Here is a 21966-nt window from a genome sequence, read left to right as displayed (position 1 = left end):
ACAAAGTAGAAATCGATTACCATGAGCATGTAACCGATTACCAATGTTTTTGAACGTTGAATTTCAAATCTCAAGAGTCACAACTCGTGACAAAATATTTTCAAAATAGTGTAATCGATTACACAATATTTGTAATCGATTACCAGTGGTTCTGAACGTTGGATTCCAAACTTCAACATGAAGAGTCACAACCTTTGATAAAATAAAATGTGTAATCGTTTACATCATAATGGTAATCGATTACCAGTGATAGGTTTTGAAAAATTGCCAAGAGTCACGACTTTTAAAGTGACTGGTTTTGAAAAAATTGCCAAGAGTCACAACTTTTTTAAAGTGCTGGTTTTGAAGAAATTGCCAAAAGTCACAACTTTTAACATGGTTTTTTCAAGAGCAATCAAATGGCTATAAATATGTGACCATGGCACGAATTAAAAAACGCTTATTCACAATATCTTTCTAAGATTTTTTTTGTTAAACACTTGCTTTGTCAAGAAAAGTTCATTGGGCAAAAACTTGTGATATTCCATTTCCTTCCTCTCCTCCATTCTTACAAAAAGCTTTTCAAGAGACCTACTCTTGGTGATTGTTTTCAAGAGAAGGTCTTCTTGGTTGCAAACACTGAACACAAGGGACCAACGTTCCTTGTGATGAGGACATGACCAAGAGCAAGGGCAAGGATCCACTTGAAGGACTTGGAGGACCTATGACAAGGGCTAGAGCAAGGAAAGCCAAGGAAGCTCTTCAACAAGTGCTGTCCATACTATTTTAATGCAAGCCCAAGTCTTAAGGAGAAAAGTCCAAGGTTGTGAGTTGTATCATGGCCCAAATGGAGGAGGACTAAATGGCACCACTTTGTCTCAATTTTAGAGTGTTTAGTTTATCTAAATAATGGCCCAATCCTTGTAAACTTGGCTGACCAAAAATATGTTTTGGGTTAATCAACTAAAAGGGCTTTAGTTAGGTTTAGTTCAAGTTGTAATAAGGGCCCAATTGGCAACCTAGGCATCAGCCTTTTGGGAGACCAAATGGTGGCAGACTTGTTGGCTGTTGGGGGTGACCTTTGGTTGCCACAATTTCAGTTACACTCAGCCATTAAGTTCTTTTAATTCCCTAGGTTAATGACATTAAGTTATTTTAATTCTAGGTTAGTGGGTCATTACTAAAATCTGATGTAAAGCTTCTATATAAGCTAAACCATTTTATCAATAAACACAAGTTGAGTTTTATTCAGAAAATTAGAGTTTATCTCTTTTATCTTAGTGAGAGTGATTCTCCTAGATTCTTGAGTGATTCAAGAACACCCTGGCTGTATCAAAGGACTTTCACAACCTTTGTGTGTTGCCCTCGCCGGAAAGAGTGATTCTTTCCTTCCTTTCATCTTCAACCTTGTTCTTTCAAACCACAATTCCAGAAAATTCACTTCTGCCCAGAATTATCTCGTGGCCATAACTCCCATTTTACGCACTCAAATTAAGTGATTCTTGAGCCTAAATAGAATTTCAAAACGAGACCTTTCACCTTATTTTGGAATCACCTCATTTGGAGCCCTGTAGCTTGAGTTATTACCATTTCTATATTTCTGTCCAGCCACCACTTAACCTATGTTTTACCATCCCATTAATCCATTTTATGCCAAGAACCACCTTATTAAGACCCACGAAATTAGCCACCTTATTTTCCATCCTTTCCTTAATCAATTTTCGCATTTTCCATCAAGGTTTAATCCTAGACGATCCTAAGTCAGCCCTTGTGACATGAGGATTCATATCATTTGGTATCAGAGCTCCGGTTCTAGGATCAACACTTCCTTTGCTGGAAATATTGGGTAACATCCTTCTTTATTCTCTTTGCCATTTATATTACCTTCTTATTCATATTTTTTTTAGGCTGAACCATTGCAAAAGTTTAGCCTTTTGATATCTTTGTTAAAAAAAAAAGCAGAATTTCGTATAAGCAAAATTAAAAAAAAAATTGGGCTGAATGGTTCATGCTTGAAGAACTTTAAAAAAAAAATCTCTTTAAGGTAATATATTGGTTGCATGAAGGATTGTTACTTGAATTCCTAAATTCTGAATTTTATTTCCTTCATTTGTGCCTAAAAACATTGTTAGCCTTTTTCTTGGTTAACCTTTTCCTTGTCTCTCTAGCCTTACCTTACACATATTGGTGAATTGTTCTTTGTTGTGGCCATAATTGTGTGATACACTTGAGTGGGTGAGGTATTCAAACAGAAACTATAATTGTCTTGTTACGTTTGATTTGTTTGTTTGAGATGGCAGGAACAAATCCTAATAATGGAGGGGGGCTTTCGCAATTCCAAATGCAAGCTTTGATGCAACATATGGAGAGGTTAATGAAACAACAAGATGATGCGCTCCATGAAAGGTTGGATCAAATGGAGAACAAAGATCATAATGAAGAAGAAAGGAGGAGAAGAGGGAATGATGGTGTTCCTAGACAAAACCGAATTGATGGTATTAAACTCAACATTCCTCTCTTTAAAGGAAAGAATGATCCGGAGGCCTACTTGGAGTGGGAGATCAAAATAGAGCATGTTTTCTCATGCAACAACTATGAGGAGGACCAAAAGGTGAAGCTTGCCGCCACAGATTTTTCCAGCTATGCTCTTGTGTGGTGGAACAAGCTACAAAAGGAGAGAGCAAGAAATGAAGAGCCAATGGTTGATACATGGACGGAGATGAAAAAGATCATGAGGAAGTGGTATGTGCCGGCTAGTTACTCAAGGGACTTGAAATTCAAGCTCCAAAAACTAACCCAAGGCAACAAGGGGGTTGAGGAGTATTTCAAGGAAATGGATGTGCTCATGATTCAAGCAAAGATTGAAGAAGATGAGGAGGTAACTATGGCTCGATTTCTTAATGGTTTGACTAATGATATCCGTGATATTGTTGAGCTGCAGGAGTTTGTTGAAATGGATGATTTGCTTCACAAAGCAATCCAAGTAGAGCAACAATTAAAAAGGAAAGGAGTGACTAAGAGGAGTTTTATCAACTTTGGTTCTTCTAGTTGGAAAGACAAAGGTAAGAAAGATGGGGCTGCTACTTCTAGTAGTTCCACACCTATCCCATCAAAAACTCGCTCAAAGTCCCAAGAGGAACCCTCTAAAAGGAGTAGAGATGTGAAGTGTTTCTAGTGCCAAGGCCTAGGACACTATGCTTATGAGTTCCCTAACAAAAGGTCCCTGGTTCTTAGAGATGGAGAATATATAAGTGAATCCGATGTTGAAAAGGAAGAGGAGAGTGAGTATGTAGAGGAAGAGGAGACTCCGGAGGGAGATTTGTTGATGATTAGGCGGTTACTTGGTGGTCAATTGAAGCATGAGGAGGAGAGCCAAAGAGAAAACATCTTTCACACTAGATGTTTAATCAATGGCAAGGTGTGCATGGTGATCATTGATGGAGGTAGTTGCACCAATGTGGCTAGTGCTAGATTAGTGTCAAAGCTAAATTTAGCTACTAAACCACATCCTAGGCCATACAAACTTCAATGGCTTAGTAAGGATGGGGAGGTGCAAGTGGGGCAGCAAGTTGAAGTGGACATTTCCATTGGGAAATACAATGATAAGGTACTTTGTGATGTTGTTCCTATGGAGGCCAGTCACTTACTTTTGGGGAGACCATGGCAATTTGATAAAAGAGCCAATCATGACGGTTACACCAACAAGATCTCTTTCATGCACCAAGACAAAAAGATTGTGCTCAAGCCATTGAGTCCACAAGAAGTGCGTGAGGATCAAAAGAGAATGAGAGAAAAACTTCTTCAAGAGAAAAGAGAAAAAGAAAAAGTGAGCAAAACACTTGAAAGTGAGAAAAAGAGGGAAACACTTGAGAGAAAAAAGAGTGAACAAAAGAAGAGTGAAACACTTGAAGTGAGGGAGAGCTATTTAGCCACAAAAGGTGAGGTCAAGAGGTTGTTTCGTGCTAAACAGTCACTGTTTATCTTGTTTTGCAAAAATCAGATTTTGACCACTAACACTTTTGATGATTTTGAAGTGCCTTCTAGTGTTAAAACTCTTTTGCAGGATTTTCAAGACATGTTTCCACCAAATGTGCCAAGTGGACTACCACCTTTGAGGGGAATTGAGCATCAAATTGATCTCATTCCAGGAGCGTCTTTGCCCAATAGGCCAGCCTATAGAAGTAATCCACAAGAAACCAAAGAGATTCAAAGACAAGTGGATGAACTCATTAGCAAAGGTTGGGTAAGAAATAGTATGAGTCCTTGTGCTGTCCCAGTGATTTTGGTCCCTAAAAAGGATGGGACATGGTGCATGTGTTCCAATTGTAGAGCCCTTAATAACATCACCATTAAATATAGACATCCTATACCTAGGCTTGATGATTTGCTTGATGAATTGCATGGTGCATGTTACTTCTCTAAAATCGATTTAAAAAGTGGATACAATCAAATTAGGATTAGAGAAGGGTATGAATGGAAAACTGCTTTTAAAACAAAATATGGTTTGTATGAATGGTTGGTTATGCATTTTGGCCTAACTAACGCTCCTAGCACTTTCATGAGATTAATGAACCATATCTTGAGAGAGTTCATAGGAAAGTTCGTTGTGGTGTACTTTGATGATATTTTTATCTATAGCACTTCACTTGATTTGCATATTGATCATTTAAAATCTATCTTGACTGTGCTTAGAGAAGAACAATTGCATGCCAATCTTGAAAAATGCATCTTTTGTACTAACCATGTTGTGTTTCTTGGTGTTGTTGTGAGTTCAAAAGGAGTGCAAGTTGATGAGGAGAAGGTTAGGGCTATTCAAGAATGGCCTACACCTAAGTCCGTGACCGAGGTGAGGAGTTTTCATGGCTTAGCAAGTTTTTATAGATGATTTGTGAAGGATTTTAGCACATTGGCAGCACCTCTCAATGAAGTGCTCAAGAAAAATGTTGGTTTCAAATGGGGAGAGAAACAAGAAGAAGCTTTCAATGTTCTTAAGCAAAAGCTAACTAATGCCCCCATACTTGCGTTGCCAAACTTTCAAAAATCTTTTGAAATTGAGTGTGATGCTTCAAATGTTGGGATTGGGGCTGTGTTGATGCAAGAAGGCCATCCAATTGTTTATTTTAGTGAAAAGTTAAGTGGTCATACCCTTAACTATTCAACTTATGATAAGGAGTTGTATGCCTTAGTACGAGCTTTGAAAACATGGCAACACTACCTTTATCCCAAGGAATTTGTTATTCGTAGTGACCATGAGTCCCTCAAATATATCAAGGGGCAAGGCAAGCATAACAAAAGGCATACGAAGTGGGTGGAATTCCTAGAGCAATTCCCTTATGTTATCAAACATAAAAAGGGAAAAGGTAATATTGTAGCCGATGCTCTTTCTCGGCGTCATGCCTTACTTTCTATGCTTGAAACAAAATTGATTGGTCTTGAATGTTTGAAAAGCATGTATGAAAATGATGAAACTTTTGGAGAAATTTTTAAAAATTGTGAAAATTTTTCAGAAAATGGTTTCTTTAGACATGAAGGCTTTCTTTTCAAAGAAAACAAATTGTGTGTGCCTAAATGTTCTATTAGAAATTTGCTTGTTTGTGAAGCACATGAAGGAGGTTTAATGGGGCATTTTGGGGTCCAAAAGACTCTATAAACATTACAAGAACATTTTTATTGGCCTCACATGAAAAAGGATATGCAGAAATTTTGTGAACATTGCATTGTATGTAAAAAGGCAAAGTCTAAGGTAAAGCCTCATGGATTGTATACTCCATTGCCAATTCCGGAGTATCCTTGGATTGATTTATCCATGGATTTTGTTTTGGGGCTGCCAAAAACAAGCAATGGTAGAGATTCCATTTTTGTGGTTGTTGATAGGTTTTCTAAAATGGCTCATTTTATTCCATGTAAAAAAGTTGATGATGCTTCCCATGTGGCTGATTTGTTTTTCAAGGAGATTGTGAGACTCCATGGTTTGCCAAGGAGCATTGTTAGTGATAGGGACTCTAAGTTCCTAAGCCATTTTTGGAGGACTTTGTGGAGAAAGTTGGAAACTAAATTGTTATTTTCAACCACTTGTCACCCACAAACCGATAGGCAAACGGAAGTTGTTAATAGGACTTTGGGAACTTTGCTTAGGACAGTTTTAAGGAAGAACTTAAAAACTTGGGAAGCTTGTTTACCCCACGTTGAATTTGCTTACAATAGAGTGGTTCATAGCACCACTAATTGTTCTCCTTTTGAAGTTGTTTATGGTTTTAACCCACTAACTCCTCTTGATCTTTTGCCTATGCCTAATGTTTCTGTTTTTAAGCATAAAGAAGGTCAAGCAAAGGCAGACTATGTGAAGAAGCTTCATGAGAGAGTCAAAGATCAAATTGAGAGGAAAAATAAAAGCTATGCTAAACAAGCCAAAAAAGGGAGAAAGAAGGTTGTCTTCGAACCCGGAGATTGGGTCTAGGTGCACATGAGAAAAGAAAGGTTTCCGGAACAAAGGAAATCAAAGCTTCAACCAAGGGGAGATGGACCATTTCAAGTGCTTGAAAGAATCAATGACAATGCTTACAAAGTTGAGTTGCCCGGTGAGTATAATGTTATTTCCACCTTCAATGTCTCTGACTTATCTCTTTTTGATGTAGATGGAGAATCCGATTTGAGGACAAATCCTTCTCAAGAGGGAGAGAATGATGAGGACATGACCAAGAGCAAGGGCAAGGATCCACTTGAAGGACTTGGAGGACCTATGACAAGGGCTAGAGCAAGGAAAGCCAAGCAATCTCTTCAACAAGTGTTGTCCATACTATTTGAATACAAGCCCAAGTTTCAAGGAGAAAAGTCCAAGGTTGTGAGTTGTATCATGGCCCAAATGGAGGAGGACTAAATGGCACCACTTTGTCTCAATTTTAGAGTGTTTAGTTTATCTAAATAATGGCCCAATCCTTGTAAAGTTGGCTGACCAAAAATATGTTTTGGGTTAATCAACTAAAAGGGCTTTAGTTAGGTTTAGTTCAAGTTGTAATAAGGGCCCAATTGGCAACCTAGGCATCAGCCTTTTGGGAGACCAAATGGTGGCTGACTTGTTGGCTGTTGGGGGTGACTTTTTGTTGCCACAATTTCAGTTACACTCAGCCATTAAGTTCTTTTAATTCCCTAGGTTAATGGCATTAAGTTATTTTAATTCTAGGTTAGTGGGTCATTACTAAAATCTGATGTAAAGCTTCTATATAAGCTAAACCATTTTATCAATAAACATAAGTTGAGTTTTATTCAGAAAATTAGAGTTTATCTCTTTTATCTCAGTGAGAGTGATTCTCCCAAATTCTTGAGTGATGCAAGAACACCATGGTTGTATCAAAGGACTTCCACAACCTTTGTGTGTTGCCCTCGCCGGAAAGAGTGATTCTTTCCATCCTTTCATCTTTAACCTTGTTCTTTCAAACCACAATTCCAGAAAATCCAGTTCTGCCTGGAATTATCTCGTGGCCATAACTCCCATTTTACGAACTCAAATTAAGTGATTCTTGAGCCTAAATTGAATTTCAAAACGAGACCTTTCACCTCATTTTGGAATCACCTCATTTGGAGCCCTGTAGCTTGAGTTATTGCCATTTCTATACTTATGTCCAGCCACCACGTAACCTACGTTTTACCATCCCATTAATCCATTTTATGCCAAGAACCACCTTATTAAGACCCACGAAATTAACCACCTTATTTTCCATCCTTTCCTTAATCAATTTCCGCATTTTCCATCAAGGTTTAATCCTAGACGATCCTAAGTCAGCCCTTGTGCCATGAGGGTTCATATCACCTTGGGTTCATTGCAAGAAGTAGGATTTGCTTCTTGGTTGATCACTGGACACAAAAGACCATCACCTTTTGGGTTCATTGCAAGAAGTGGGTATAACTTCTTGGTTGTTATCACTGGACACAAGGGATCAACATTCCTTGAGGTTCATTTCAAGAAGTGGGAATAACTTCTTGGTTGTAATCACTGAACACAAAGGAGGGAAGTCTTTTGTGGTTCATTGCTTGTAAAGGATTTTACAAGGATAGTGGAAATCTCAGGCGGGTTGCTTGGGGATTGGATGTAGGCACGGGTTGTGACCGAACCGGTATAAATCCAGTTTTGCATTCTCTATTTCCTTAATCTCTTTTACTTTCTGTAGTGTTTATATTTCTTTAAGTTTACTTCTCCTTATTTGTTATTTGAGTAACTTACAATTAAAGAAATAATTGAATCTAGGGAATATCTAAGGGAAATTTTCAATTAGGAATAGTCAACAAAATCTTAATTCAACCCCCCCTTCTTAAAATTTCTGAGGCCACTTGTCTAACATCGCCCATTCTGGAATGACTATTTTGAAATAGTTTTTCTGGAACACAAAAAACATTCTAGAAACCTACTCCAAAGTGAATATTCTAGAATACAAAAAATTCTATTCCAAAAAAGTATCTTATTCTAAAGTAATCGTTTCAAAATAAGGTGTGTGGTAAAAGGATATTTTTGTCTACTTTAATCTTTTGAGAGGTGCAAGTTATAAAATGGGAATTGAGGATAAAAATGCCTCTAATCAGATATTGGACACCTATATTAGGAACACTGGTTTCTTTTCTAGGATTTGGTGTGTGAGGAGGGTAACACCCATGAACATGGTTTATGTTGGTGCATTTAATTTGGTGTTGGATGTTGTTGGTCATGTGTGTTTCGTACATGGTGCATTTAATTTGGTGTTAAATGTTGTTGGTCTTGTTTTAGGGTGTTGCTTTGGGCACCAAACATTTTTGCTAGGACAATGAGCATCCAAGGTGAAAGGGCTAAAATGCCCTTCACCTTTTCTCTATAAATAAATGCAAGTGACTCGTCCTTACGAGTCATTGTTCATTGACGTTTATGCTTCTTCTTCCTTGCTTCTTCTTCGTTCCCTATTCTCCCTATTGTCCATATTCTCTGCTATTCATTGTCTTCCGCTTTGAGGGGTTTGTCATCTTCTCCATTCATGCAACAAGCTTTCTCTTCTTCGCTGTGGTTTCTCATCTTCTTCGTCGTTCATTGGCTTGACGCATTTTTGTTCTCCTTCAAGGTAAGTTGTTCTCTTTATCATTTTTAGTTTGTTTGTGCATTGTTTTGTTTGAATCATTGCATTTTGGTTGTTGGTTGTTAATGATGGTAGCTATTTTTGCATTTTTCTGGTGACTGGGTGAAAATGACATTTTTTTGAACTGTTGGGCATACGGATTGGCAATCCGTATGAACCATACGAATTGTAAATCCATATGATGTTTTCTTTTAATTCTATATTTATATTTCTGATTTATTTTTGAATTTGTTTTGTAATGTAATTTTTTGTATATTAGCAATAGTTTTAGCAATTTTATAAGTATTGATTTGGTGATATTATTTTATAGTGGTATAAAAACAATACAAAAAAGTTAGTTTAGTTATTAGATTGGTAAAAAATTATAATAAATATAAAATAATTTGGAAATAACAATACTATAATATTAAATTTGTTTAAAATTTTAAAAATATTGAAACCAATATTTAAAAGATATTAAATTTGTTAGTTTTAGAAAATATTGTGCAGATAATGGTTAGAACTTGACATCTCGGATGGGCTTTAGGGCGAGCAATAGGAAAAGCCCTAGGGAAGAGAGAGGTTAGTGGCGATGATAATGATGTCCCCAATGGCAAAGGCCTGCCGCATTTTCCCGTAGGTAGTGACAAGAGGTGTGTGTTGTTGAGGATGCTTCTACTGTCGCGGAGGAATTAAATGAAGAGGAAAAACAACCACCCGTTGAAGAAGGTGTTACGAATGTTGAGGGTTTTCCAGACAAACCCCATGACAGATCAGTTTTGAGAGATTTTGAAAATTGCGTTGCTTTGAGAGCCTGGAATGGAGAGGTATGTAAATCTTAAAAAACATAAAGCACGTAGCTTAGAACTTTTTTTTTTGTTACATGATTGATATTATTGTTTCCAGGAACATCCTGAGCTTAAGCTATCTTCACATGGAAGGAAGATGACTAAGTTTGTCAGGCCTACTCCAAAGATTGAAGGCCTTGTGGCTGCTAGCGGACTAAGTCCTTTGATCACATATTCCTTAGATACGGGCAATTGAGGACTTATGTCTGCTTTTGTGGAACGCTGGCATAAGGAAACTAGTAGTTCCCATTTGCCCGTAGGAGAGGTGACTATCACCATGGATGACATGGAACAGAAGTCGGTACTGTTATTGATGAATGCCTCAGCATCGCCAGAAGCTACATTGGCCTACCAATTGTCGGCCACAGATCGAGGCGTAGATGGCACATCGACGATCATTTAAGTTTTTTTCCTTATACATGTTATTTTTAATTTTGTGGATACTTTTTTTATTTGGCACATTTATTTATTGACATTGACATTTGGTTAATTTATAAATTTGGTATGTTACTTACGGACACAGGGTTAATTATGTTATACAAATTTTTGTTATCTATTTATCGTTAATTAGCCGTTAATGTTTATTTGAGGAATAAATGATTTCATCCTTAACAAATTATGAATGTATGTTTGTTATTTTCAAAGTACTTATTTATGTCGTAACTTTTATAAGTTATCTTAACATAGTAACACAATTAGTGGAAAGAACATGCACAACGTAACAAAATGTCAACAAAATAATTATTTACAGAAACGTCAGTGGAAATAACATATTTTATGTTAATTCTTCACCTAAATCAACAAATTTGATTTTCAGCCTTGACAAATTTGTGTAATCTTGCATTCTACCTATGTATGGGGTGGACCACTACTTTGCCTGATAATGACATTGTCTATTCCATAACAACGCCAATGGTGGTAAAGGACAATGATCTCATAAAAAAAACCTGTTACATAACCACAAACATATTCAATGTAAGATAACCAACAACATTGTCAGCATTTATACTAACATAATAATTATGCAATGACCTGAACAAAATGATTCTTATACACATGACCAATGCATATTACGCGATGCATAGAAGAATTTGGTGGTGGTTGACTTCTAAGAGGAAAAAATGTCATGTTTTGTTGTTGTGAAAAAAAAAACAACGATCACGTTGTATTGTGAAGCAATGACATACCTCATATCCGTAATATTCATCTACTTCTCTATGGTAACCTACATGTAACAGACAACAAATAGAGGTTACTTAAATGTTATTTTAAGAAAAAGTGACATAACAATGAACTTATGCACCATAGATAATCCATCAACAAGTAGGGAACACTTTAATTCCTTAAATCTCTCTAAGCCACCAAGTAGGTTGATATACTCTTCCAACCAACTTGTGAGTTCTTTATGTAGATGGTTACACACCAATGACCATAAATCTTCACCAATACCCAATAAGGCAGCTATTGCACAATAACCACAACCACCATCCGCTTTGACATCAATAATGTTTTCAATAGAATCCTAGATGAACAGATAAAATTGATCCAACATTAGAATATTTTGTCTCTATAATAGTTGCTTAAATGATGATGCACTACATTTCACAGAAGAATTACTATTTTGCACAAAGTATAACACATCAACATACTCCCAATAAGACAGATCACATTTTGTTGACTTGTGTTGTTTGGTCAACAGTTTTTTTGGAGCACCTTTTGTCTTCGGCTTTTCTAGAGAAGGACACATAGAGTTCAGATCAGGATAAATAATTTCCCGAAGCTTTGTCTTCAAATGTACTTTGCCACAAACATCGAGCTGCTCAAATTGCATCGATATGATTTCCATCTCCTTAGTTATGGTCACCTCAGCCTCATATAAACCTTGATCTAAAAAATTAAGCCTACGCCAAAAATTTAGAATTATCTCTAGTGGTATGAAGCCAACAACATATTTAGACAACTCATATGCACATGGAAGACCATGCGTAGTCCTTATGACACATTGACAATGTGAAGGGTTTTTGCCTAAAAGCTACACATTCATACTCAGAAGCAATTTCATTTAAAGTGTACCTTGATACCGTGCCATGTAGTTTTTTGTGCAAGGTAACTTAAAACACATGTCCAACGACATGCATACTTGTCTTATAAGATGCTTTAATTTGGGTGTGTTGAAGTGTCATCATGTTGTTCAGTGCTTCCCAAACATTGCATATGTCACCAAGGCTATTTTGTAGAAGTCTCCTTAATGCCCAATGAGCACTCTCAACCCTTGTTCGTTGGTCGGCAAGTGTACTGATTCGCACAAGTAGTATATAAAATGGTAAGACCGAGTATCGTATCCACAGGGAATTTATTTCACCTAGACTATGTATATTCAGTATGTAAACACTTTTAAAGATTGGAAATATGGTAAAGATTAATGGTGAATTAAGTTTCTGCACTATTAAACTGCTTCGATAAAAGTAAAATACTCAAATCTGTAAAATGTGACAAATATCAAGATAAAAGCATTTGGGAGTTTCCTACTGAAATTTCTCTTGTTGTATAAAAGGGTTTTTCTCTATTTAACGTTATCCTAGTGTTCTTACACCGATAAAGTACTAAGACCATGATTCCTCACATGAATGAGCCTAACTCTCTTAGCTTTTGTTCTTGATTCCTCAACAAACTCATTCTAAAAGAGTTGCACTAAGCATACAGTGTAAAATATACTATATCACTACACTCCATTCCTAGACATACAAATTCCTAACTTGCTCTATCAAGTGCTAAGGTTTTAAAGCATTTTCCAATACAAAAAAAGTCTAACTAACCATACAAATGGGTGATTAAGCCACAAGCATGTAAAATAAGTATGGATAGAAACAAAGAACACCAGAAAATAACATTAAATAGATAGTAAGAGCATTACATCAAGAGTTTCAGTAGTTACTCCCCAACAAAGAGGTTCTAGCCTTCCATTACAAGTAAAGCTTCAAAATAATGAGAATGAAAATGGAACAAGATGAAGGAGAATGTCTTCTCCAGCCTCTCAGCCCTATTTCTCTCTGTTTTTCACGTAGCAAGGCTTAGCTAGACTCTGGTTGTGGTTCTTGACTGGTTGTGTCGCTTGGTTTCCACCAATCTCAGTGTTTTAAAGGCTCTTAGACTTCTCAGCACATGAAGGCTGGCTCAGCGAGCATGTTTCGCTGAGCGAGAGTAAGTGAAATTCCGCTAAGCGAGAGTAGGTGCACTGAGCGTGAGAAGAGACAATGCTGGGCAGGCTGGCTGCACACGGAGCGCGTAGATCTCTGACTTATCTTCTTCTAGGGTTTCCCATTTGCTAAGCAAGCTGGATGCCTCGCTAAGCGGATGAGCCTCGCTTAGCCAATCTGCCTCACTAAGCGAGTTCATCAGCAGCATTTTGCACCTTCTCTTTTGAGTTGGATTCAACATTAGGTCCCAAAAATGGAGTTTCTACTCTATAAAATCACATAAGAAAGAAAATATATACAATTTCCACAAAAAGAACCATAAATTGGAGGCACACTTGCTATTTTCTTGCAAATTTTCAATACAATACTAACTCATGAATAGCAACTAACAAACTCCCCAAATTTACAGTTTTGCTTGTCCTCAAGCAAAGAAAATAATAGTTTACTTGTCTTCAAGTGAAAGGGATCAACAATGGTTAACCAAAATTGTGTTTGTTTCAAATGTATCAATCACATGAATTGAGATTAATAAGCAATGCTTCAACCAACAACCTTTCAAAGTGATATGCAATATTTTCAAAGATATGAGAATGTCTATTAAGCAACACAAATGAAATAAGCTAGCAAGCATGACAGGTATCAAGGAAGGTTACTCAGCTTAATCCTCACGACCACTATTTCTCTCATATGCACAAGTGTTTAATGTAATTCTTCAAATAAACAACCAACACAAGTCCCAACTTTTGCATTTCAGCTCATTCCATACAATCACAAACACACAAAATGAATCTGAAGGACTTTCTTGGCTTGAAATGAGGCTAGGCTACAAACAATTCATTGTTTTATAGGATGCAAAACTTAGGTTCTAGGAGAGCATTCATCCTTAGATCACCTTCCTCTTTAATTCCTAGCTTCTATTGATATGCAACAAGCACAATGAAGTTACGGCACAATTAACATCACATAAAGCTTCAGTTGTTCTTGAAATTCTCCTCTTTTTTTTTTATTTTAACAGTTTATGATTACTGCTACTAGTTATTCCTTTTTGCTCTCTGTGTGGCTGTTACTTTCCTTCTTGCAACCAAGATCACCTTGTTAGTTGTTATTCATGAGTAGTTTTATATTGAATATTTGCAAGGAAATAGCGGTTTACCTCCAATTTATGGTTCTTTTTGTAGAACTTGTACATATTTTTATGTTTAGTGTGATTTTATAGAGTAGATACTCCTATTTTGTGAATTAATGTTGAATCCAACTTAGTTTTAGGCCAAAGAAGAGAAGGTTCCAGTAGCTAATGACTCGCTAAGCGAGGCAGATCCGCTTGCTTAACGAGTTGGCAAATCCTAGAAGAGGATAAGTCGGAGATGTGCTCGCCCAGCATGCAGCCAGCCCGCCCAGCGAGGTCGTTATCTCTTCTCGCGCTTAGCGCGCCCAGTGTCGCTAAGCCAAAATTCAGTTTCACTTAGTGAGCCAATCTCGCTAAGCGAGCCTTCTGAAGCTAAAAGGTCCAAGAGCCTTTAAAACATTAAAGTTGGCAGAATTAAGAAGAGAGCTTGAGAGAGCGCATCAGAGGAAGATAAGAAGACAAAAAGAAAGCAGCTGAGAAAGCATAGGTTATTAGGAGTGAAGTCTAGGGTTTAGAGGTTGTAGGCGACATCCTCAACCATCTTTTTCCATTTTCTTTCAATCAAAACTATTCCTTCCTTGTATTGAGAGATTGCATTACTTGTAATGGAAGGCTAAGCCTCTTGGTTGGGGAGTTCTGCTGAAACCTTGATGTAACACTCTTTCAGTATCTATTTAATGTTATTTTTATGTGTTCATTGATTCTATCTATGCTTATTTTAAATGCTTGTGGCTTGATCACCTATTTGTATGAATAGTTAGGATTTTTAGCATTGGGAAATGCTTTAAAACCTCAGAACTTGGTAGAGCAAGCTAGAAATATGTATGTCTAGGAATGGAATGCAGTGATCTAGTTCATATTATGTTGTAGACTTAATGCAACTCTTTTAGACTAAGTTTGTTGAGTGATCAAGGACGAAGTTTAAAGAAAGTGAGGCTCATTCACTAGAGGAATCTTGGTTTGAGTAGTTTCTCAACATAAGAACACTAGGATAACGTTAAATAGAGAAAAACACATATTAACATCAAGAGTTGTTAGTCGTTCTCTCACAATTTAAGATTCACACATCTCACCGGGTTAACGCAATTGACTACCTTTGCTATTTACCTATCAAAAAAATTAACATTTTCACTCACTGATGTGCCATTATTTTCTCCTATTTCTTAAATCTTTGTGTACCATTTTAATTACTGATTATTCTTAATTGTCAAATTAATTAGGCAGTTTTATTATTTGGGCTCATTCAGCTAATTTGATGTTTTTAATCTAATTTCAGTAATTAATGAAGCATTGAGCTTAATCCGGATTTTGGTTGTGGACTTAAAGAGGGCAAATAAAGCAACGTTTACCTTAGTTAATTTCTAATTAGGAGATTGCAATTTTATTTTTATGATGTTCAGTGTTTATTTCATTTTGGGCCAGAATAATGTAACTGTTCAAAGGAATGCATTTTCCATTTTCCTGCTTCTTATTGCAATTTCGTTTCTTGTTCCTTCTTTTGCTTTCATTTACGTTTTATGCCTTTAGCTTCATTTACGTTTCTGCTTCTAGTTTCATTTACGTTTTCTGCTTTTGTTGAAATTATGGAAGGCTAAATTTCTGATGTTGTTTCCTTCTGAGGACGAAACTTAACTCTCTTCGAGGTTCTGTTTATAATGTAGCTTCCTGGCAGTTTTCCCTTCACCAATTAACCCTCATTCGTTAATATTAATCTATGCATGTTTCGTGTTTGATTAATTGCCTTTGAGCTTAACTTACGATCATGCTTAATGAACGAAGGGTTAATTGGTGTATGTGTTGCCTAATCACGTATTGACAACCCTAAGTTGATTTTGGCTTAGTCAATTAACATAGGGTTGGATTAAGTGGTTAACTGTTAGGGACGAATTCTTCATAACCTAGGACAAGAGAATGGCTTCTGAATAAGAGGAAACAACATGTTTTTAATACTATTAATTTTGTATTCCAGTTCGCTTGTTCTTTAACTCACAAAACAAACAACCCCCCCCCCCCAATTGTTACTGTTACTGCAAGTATATTATGAACATTTGGTTTATCATTGTTCGTTGGGAAACGACCTAGGATCACTTCCTAGTTACTGCATTTTAATGTTTATTTGATTCAGGTACGACCTCAATCACTCACACCCCTAATTTTCATGTTCTTTCTCTTCTAGATACAACATACTTATTTGAGATGTATGATCTAGCATCGCAAGTCACTCAGTTCATGCTATCAATTTGGTTCAAGCTCATATCAAACAAACACCACTAGTAATTAAAAACCAAAAGTGTTTCATCAAACCACTGTGTGCAATTAAAAACCAGTAAACTATCCAAAAAGCTGAATAATTAAATCAAATCCTGTAACCAATCATCTTGGGCTGGTGCTGGGTGATGGAAGCTTGCTTGTGGGGTTTCTATGGAAGCTAGATCTTTGAGCTTCAATGAGGTCCTTTAATGGTGATTTTCCACCATGGAGATGCATCGGAAGACAAAGGAGAAGAGGTGAGAGGAGGCGTCATCCACTAGGGAATAAGCCATGGAAGAAGGAGCTTCACCACCAAGATGAACCTTGGATAAGAAGCTTGGAGAGGATGCTTCAATGGAGGAAAAGAAAGAGGATGAGAAAGAGAGAGGGGGGGAGCACGAAATTGAAGGAAGAAAAAGGGAGAGAAGTTGAACTTTGAGTTGTGTCTCACAAGACTCTCATTCATCAAAGTTACAACAAGTGTTACACATGCTTCTATTTATAGATTAGGTAGCTTCCTTGAGAAACTTTCTTGAGAAAACTTCCTTGAGAAGCTTCTTTGAGAAAACTTCCTTGAGAAGCTAGAGCATAGCTACACACACCCCTCTCATAACTAAGCTCACCTCCTTGAGAAGCTTCCTTAAGAAGATTCCTAAAGAAGCTAGAGCTTAGCTACACATACCTCTCTAATAGCTAAGCTCACCTCCTTGAGATGAGAAGCTAGAGCTTAGCTACACACCCCCTATAATAGCTAAGCTCACCCCCATGACAAAAAACATGAAAATACAAAAAAAAGTCCTTACTACAACGACTACTCAAAATGCCCCGAAATACAAGGCTAAAACCCTATACTACTAGAATGGCCAAAATACAAGGCCCAGACGAAGGAAAAACCTATTCTAATATTTACAAAGATAAGCGGGCTCATACTTAGCCCATGGACTCGAAATCTACCCTAAGGCTCATGAGAACCCTAGGGCCTTCCCTTGGATCTCTAGCCCAATCTACTTGGAGTCTTCTACCCAATTCCCTTGCAGGGTAGGATTGCATCATTCCCTCCACCTTGGAAAGGATTTGACCTCAAATCCCGAGGTTCTTCATACTCTGGGCTCCTTCCCACAACACCTGTAAAAAGAACAAAAACATATGTATTAGTGGTGTTTGGTATGTTGAAGTAAGGTAAGGTCTGAAAACCCATTTCCTGGGCATCTTCCCATGAAGGAACATGGTTTCTCACCAACTTAATGAGTGGTGCTACAAGTATAGAAAAATATGGGACAAACCTTTTGTAAAAGTTTGTTAAGTCATGGAAGACCAAAATTTTTCTTATACTTGGTGGAGTGGGACACTCAGGAATGACCTTTATTCTCTTAGGGTTCATGGGAACCCCTTGATCACTATTTGAAAAATTAAGAAAAGTAACGCAATAAAACATACCTTTTTCTGTATTTTCATATTAATTATTCCTACCAAAAAGTATGACAAACCTAAGGTGTCCCATATGAGTACCTAAGTTTGTATTGAAACTAAAAATAAGAACAAACCTACCTAATGGGTCCCTATGTACACACACCATGAAGATGTTAGGTGTACGAGTGATTTTACAAAAGAGGAATGCACCACTCAAAACATTCATCATATCACCTATTTTAGGGACTTGGTGCCTAATAATACCTATTTTGGGCACCAACAAAGCACAAGGATTTAAGCTCTTGCGAACCAAACCCTCATCCAACAACTTCTTTACTTGAGGAATAAACTCAAGCCCAAGAGGTGTGGCAATGCTAGCAAGTGCCTTTTTACAAAAGAGAAAATGTGGAGGTTGTCTAAGAGGGAAAGTTTCTTTAATGTTTGTCTCTATTGTAAAATGAGTTTCCTTCTTAGCTAAACTCTTGGAGGAGACACTTACCTCCTTACACTTCTCTTTAACCACTAATGGTTGTCCTTCTTCTTGGGGGTAGATTTCTTCACTAGATTCTTCCCCTTTTGCTTTTTCACTTTCACTAGAGGAAGGTGAAGTAGTAGCCTCATCTTGGCTACTATAAATGTCTTGGCCCCTCATAATCATGGTTTTTGTGGTGGGGCATTGAGAAGTAATGTGTCCTCTTCCAAGACATTTAAAGCACTTTATAGAGCTAGTTTTCTCTTGCATACTAGCCTTAAGAGCTTGCTTTTCTATTGTCTTCCCCTTATCATCTTTGGGCTTAGAAGGTGTCACCCCTAAGATGCCTTGACCTTGCTCTTTCTTTGGATAAGAGTGAGAGCCATAAGATTTTGAAGTAGACTTCTTTTTAAGTTGTTGCTCTACCCTTATTTCCCAATCTAAGTTAGCCTCTACATTGTCCTTCCCATGGAAGTATGAGAGTTTAATGTTAGCCTCTTGAGCCTTTCTTTCCTTTTCTCTTCTATGGGAGTGAGGTCTAAGATGTGACCTATGCCTTCCTTCGTAATAGTCACGAAGTTCTTCACTTAGGCTTTTGCAAGAGTTATGATTACTATAGAAGGCATGTTTTTCTCTTTTCATTTCTTTCATTATTTTTCTTCTTTCTTCCTCTCTTATTTTCTTTCTTTCATCTTGACTTATTTCTTCCACTCTTTTTTTTTCCTTTTTCTTTTCTCTCTTGTTTTTCTTTCCATAACTTGAGGGAACTCAACTCATCTAAGATTCTAGATAAAGGGTCTTTATGACTAGTACCCTCGCCATTAACACTAGATGAATGATGACTCATGTTGGTTTCTAAGTTGTGGTTCTTTCTTGTTGGAGGTTTGAAAACAAAAGGTAAAAGAAACTATGGTTGAAACTAGCCAAAATAAACACTAAAAGAGGTGTGAAAGATAAGGTAAAAAACTAATTGGTAAAAGGAAAGCTATCTAGGCGGTTTGACAATGGAAGGTAAATGAAATAAGCTATGAAAGTAAGCAAGAAATGTAAACTAGGCGAATCCTAAGAGTGTTTGGATGACCACATTCAAGGTTCCCAACAAAACACTCACTATCCTAAGGAAAAATTTCCAAAAATTATTACACAAATGGAAGTTTGGTAACCTATTGGAGGCTCCTAACACACTTCCAATGAAAGGCCTTTTTGTTACAAAACTTGAAAGCAATGAAGGTAAGTAAATTGCCAATTACAAAATTACAAAACGGTCCTCAATTTTGGTGGTTGATCTCTCTTTGGTGATTCACTCAATTTGGAGTGCTTCTTAGTCCAATAGCTCTTAAGGTGGTTGGCCCCTTTCTTCTTGACTCAAATTCTTCAAGGGATGACACCAATCCTCCTTCCAATTCCCTATATGGCAACCCACAAACAAGGAAACAAAGAGACAAGCAATAACCAAAGACCAAAAAAAATGAAATGAAAGCTAAACCAATGGAGTTTTAACAAGACAATTTTTCAAGGATTACTCAACAATTAAAGCAATGAAAAGGACATAGAAGCAAGCTAGGACTCAAAGAGAAACTTAGAATGGGAGTAGAGTAAAAAAAACTATATAAAAAAAAAAGAATCAACAAACCTCTAGCTTTGGCACTTGTTTTCACAGTAATTTTCAATTGAAATTTCGGAACTAAGATTCGTATAACATAGGCACCAATTATAGAATAAATTTTGAGCCAAAACAACAAGCACACTTCCCTTTCACTTTTTTTTTCTAGATACTGATTTTTTCTGCCAACTTGTATGATTTTTATATTTTTTTTCCTTTCTCCAAATCACTTAGTTCTTTTTTTATAACTTTCTTCCAGATGTCTGTAAAATTCAGTAAACATTTCAGCTCAAAATTCAAAGTAACCAATTCTCAGTAATTTTTACAAGTTTGTATGTCCAAGCTGCCAGCACCAGCGATTTTTTTTATTTTTAAGCATGGTATATTGATTGCCTTGGGCTTACTTTCAACCTTCCTATGTATGTTGAACTCACTAGTATTGTTTACCACGATTTTAGGAGTTCAATATTCACTTAGGATCAACATTTCAGCCAGCAATTCAATCACCAAAACTCAAATTCACAATAGACACAATCATAAGGAAACCTAAAAGTTCAAGAAAAGGTTCACAATCAAAGACTCTCTAAGAATTTTGCATGAACGTGTTAAAGACTAATGAACATGAAAGATTTGACTCAAATCAAATAATAGGCTAAGATAATTTCATACTCTCATGAAAAAATGAGTTAGACAAAGAAACAAGAAAAATAAAATTCAGCACAACATAAGAAATCTTATGTGACAAGTTTCATGACTAGACATGACTTCTATGACAAAACTACAACAGGTGAACAAGTCACTCTAGATTTTTGAGGTTTTCTTCTACTTTAATATTTTTGTAAGAATATTATGTTTTAGGTTTCAGCTACAAAAAATAACAAGACAAAACTCAAAGGAACCTAAACTCAACACAATTCATGGTTCAAGAACAAGAACAAGAAATTTGAACCATAGAAAATCAAATCTAGCTTCTATAGCAAGTTTAATTGGTGGTAACTCTAAAGAATCATGTTAACAACATTTAGCACAAGACATGTGAGGAGATACATGGAGAAAAAATGAAGAAACAACAATGGAAGAGAAGGTAAAGCAAAAAATTAATGGAGGTTTAAGGAGCACCTACTTGAAGCTCTTGTGCTCTAATTACCACTTGATGGAAGCTTGCTTGTGGGGCTTCTATGGAGGCTAGATCTTTGAGCTTCAATGAGGTACTTTAATGGTGATTTTCCACCATGGAGATGCAGCGGAAGACAAAGGAGAAGAGGTGAGAGGAGGCGCCATCCACTAGGGAATAAGTCATGGAAGAAGGAGCTTCACCACCAAGATGAACCTTGGATAAGAAGCTTGGAGAGGATGCTTCAATGGAGGAAAAGAAAGAGGGAGAGAAAGAGAGAAGGGGGAGCACGAAATTGAAGGAAGAAAAAGGGAGAGAAGTTGAACTTTGAGTTGTGTCTCACAAGACTCTCATTCATCAAAGTTACAACAAGTGTTACACATGCTTCTATTTATAGACTAGGTAGCTTCCTTGGGAAACTTTCTTGAGAAAACTTCCTTGAGAAGCTTCTTTGAGAAAACTTCCTTGAGAAGCTAGAGCTTAGCTACACACACCCCTCTCATAACTAAGCTCACCTCCTTGAGAAGCTTCCTTAAGAAGATTCCTAAAGAAGCTAGAGCTTAGCTACACATACCTCTCTAATAGCTAAGCTCACCTCCTTGAGATGAGAAGCTAGAGCTTAGCTACGAAGGATAAAATTCTAATATTTACAAAGATAAGCAGGCTCATACTTAGCCCATGGGCTCGAAATCTATCCTAAGGCTCATGAAAACCCTAGGGCCTTCCCTTGGATCTCTAGCCCAATCTACTTGGAGTCTTCTACCCAATGCCCTTGCGGGGTAGGATTGTATCACTGGGTCATCATGAGGTGTACTGGGAGCATCCTGAGCTGAGGTGTGTCATGGGTCCCAAGTCCCCTGCACCGCGGTGACATTTTCCACGTAGTCCTCATC

This window comes from Glycine soja, chromosome 11 (assembly GCF_004193775.1).
Source record: "Glycine soja cultivar W05 chromosome 11, ASM419377v2, whole genome shotgun sequence".
NCBI classification, from domain to species: Eukaryota; Viridiplantae; Streptophyta; class Magnoliopsida; order Fabales; family Fabaceae; genus Glycine; species Glycine soja.
Note: the sequence above shows the minus strand (reverse complement) of the source record.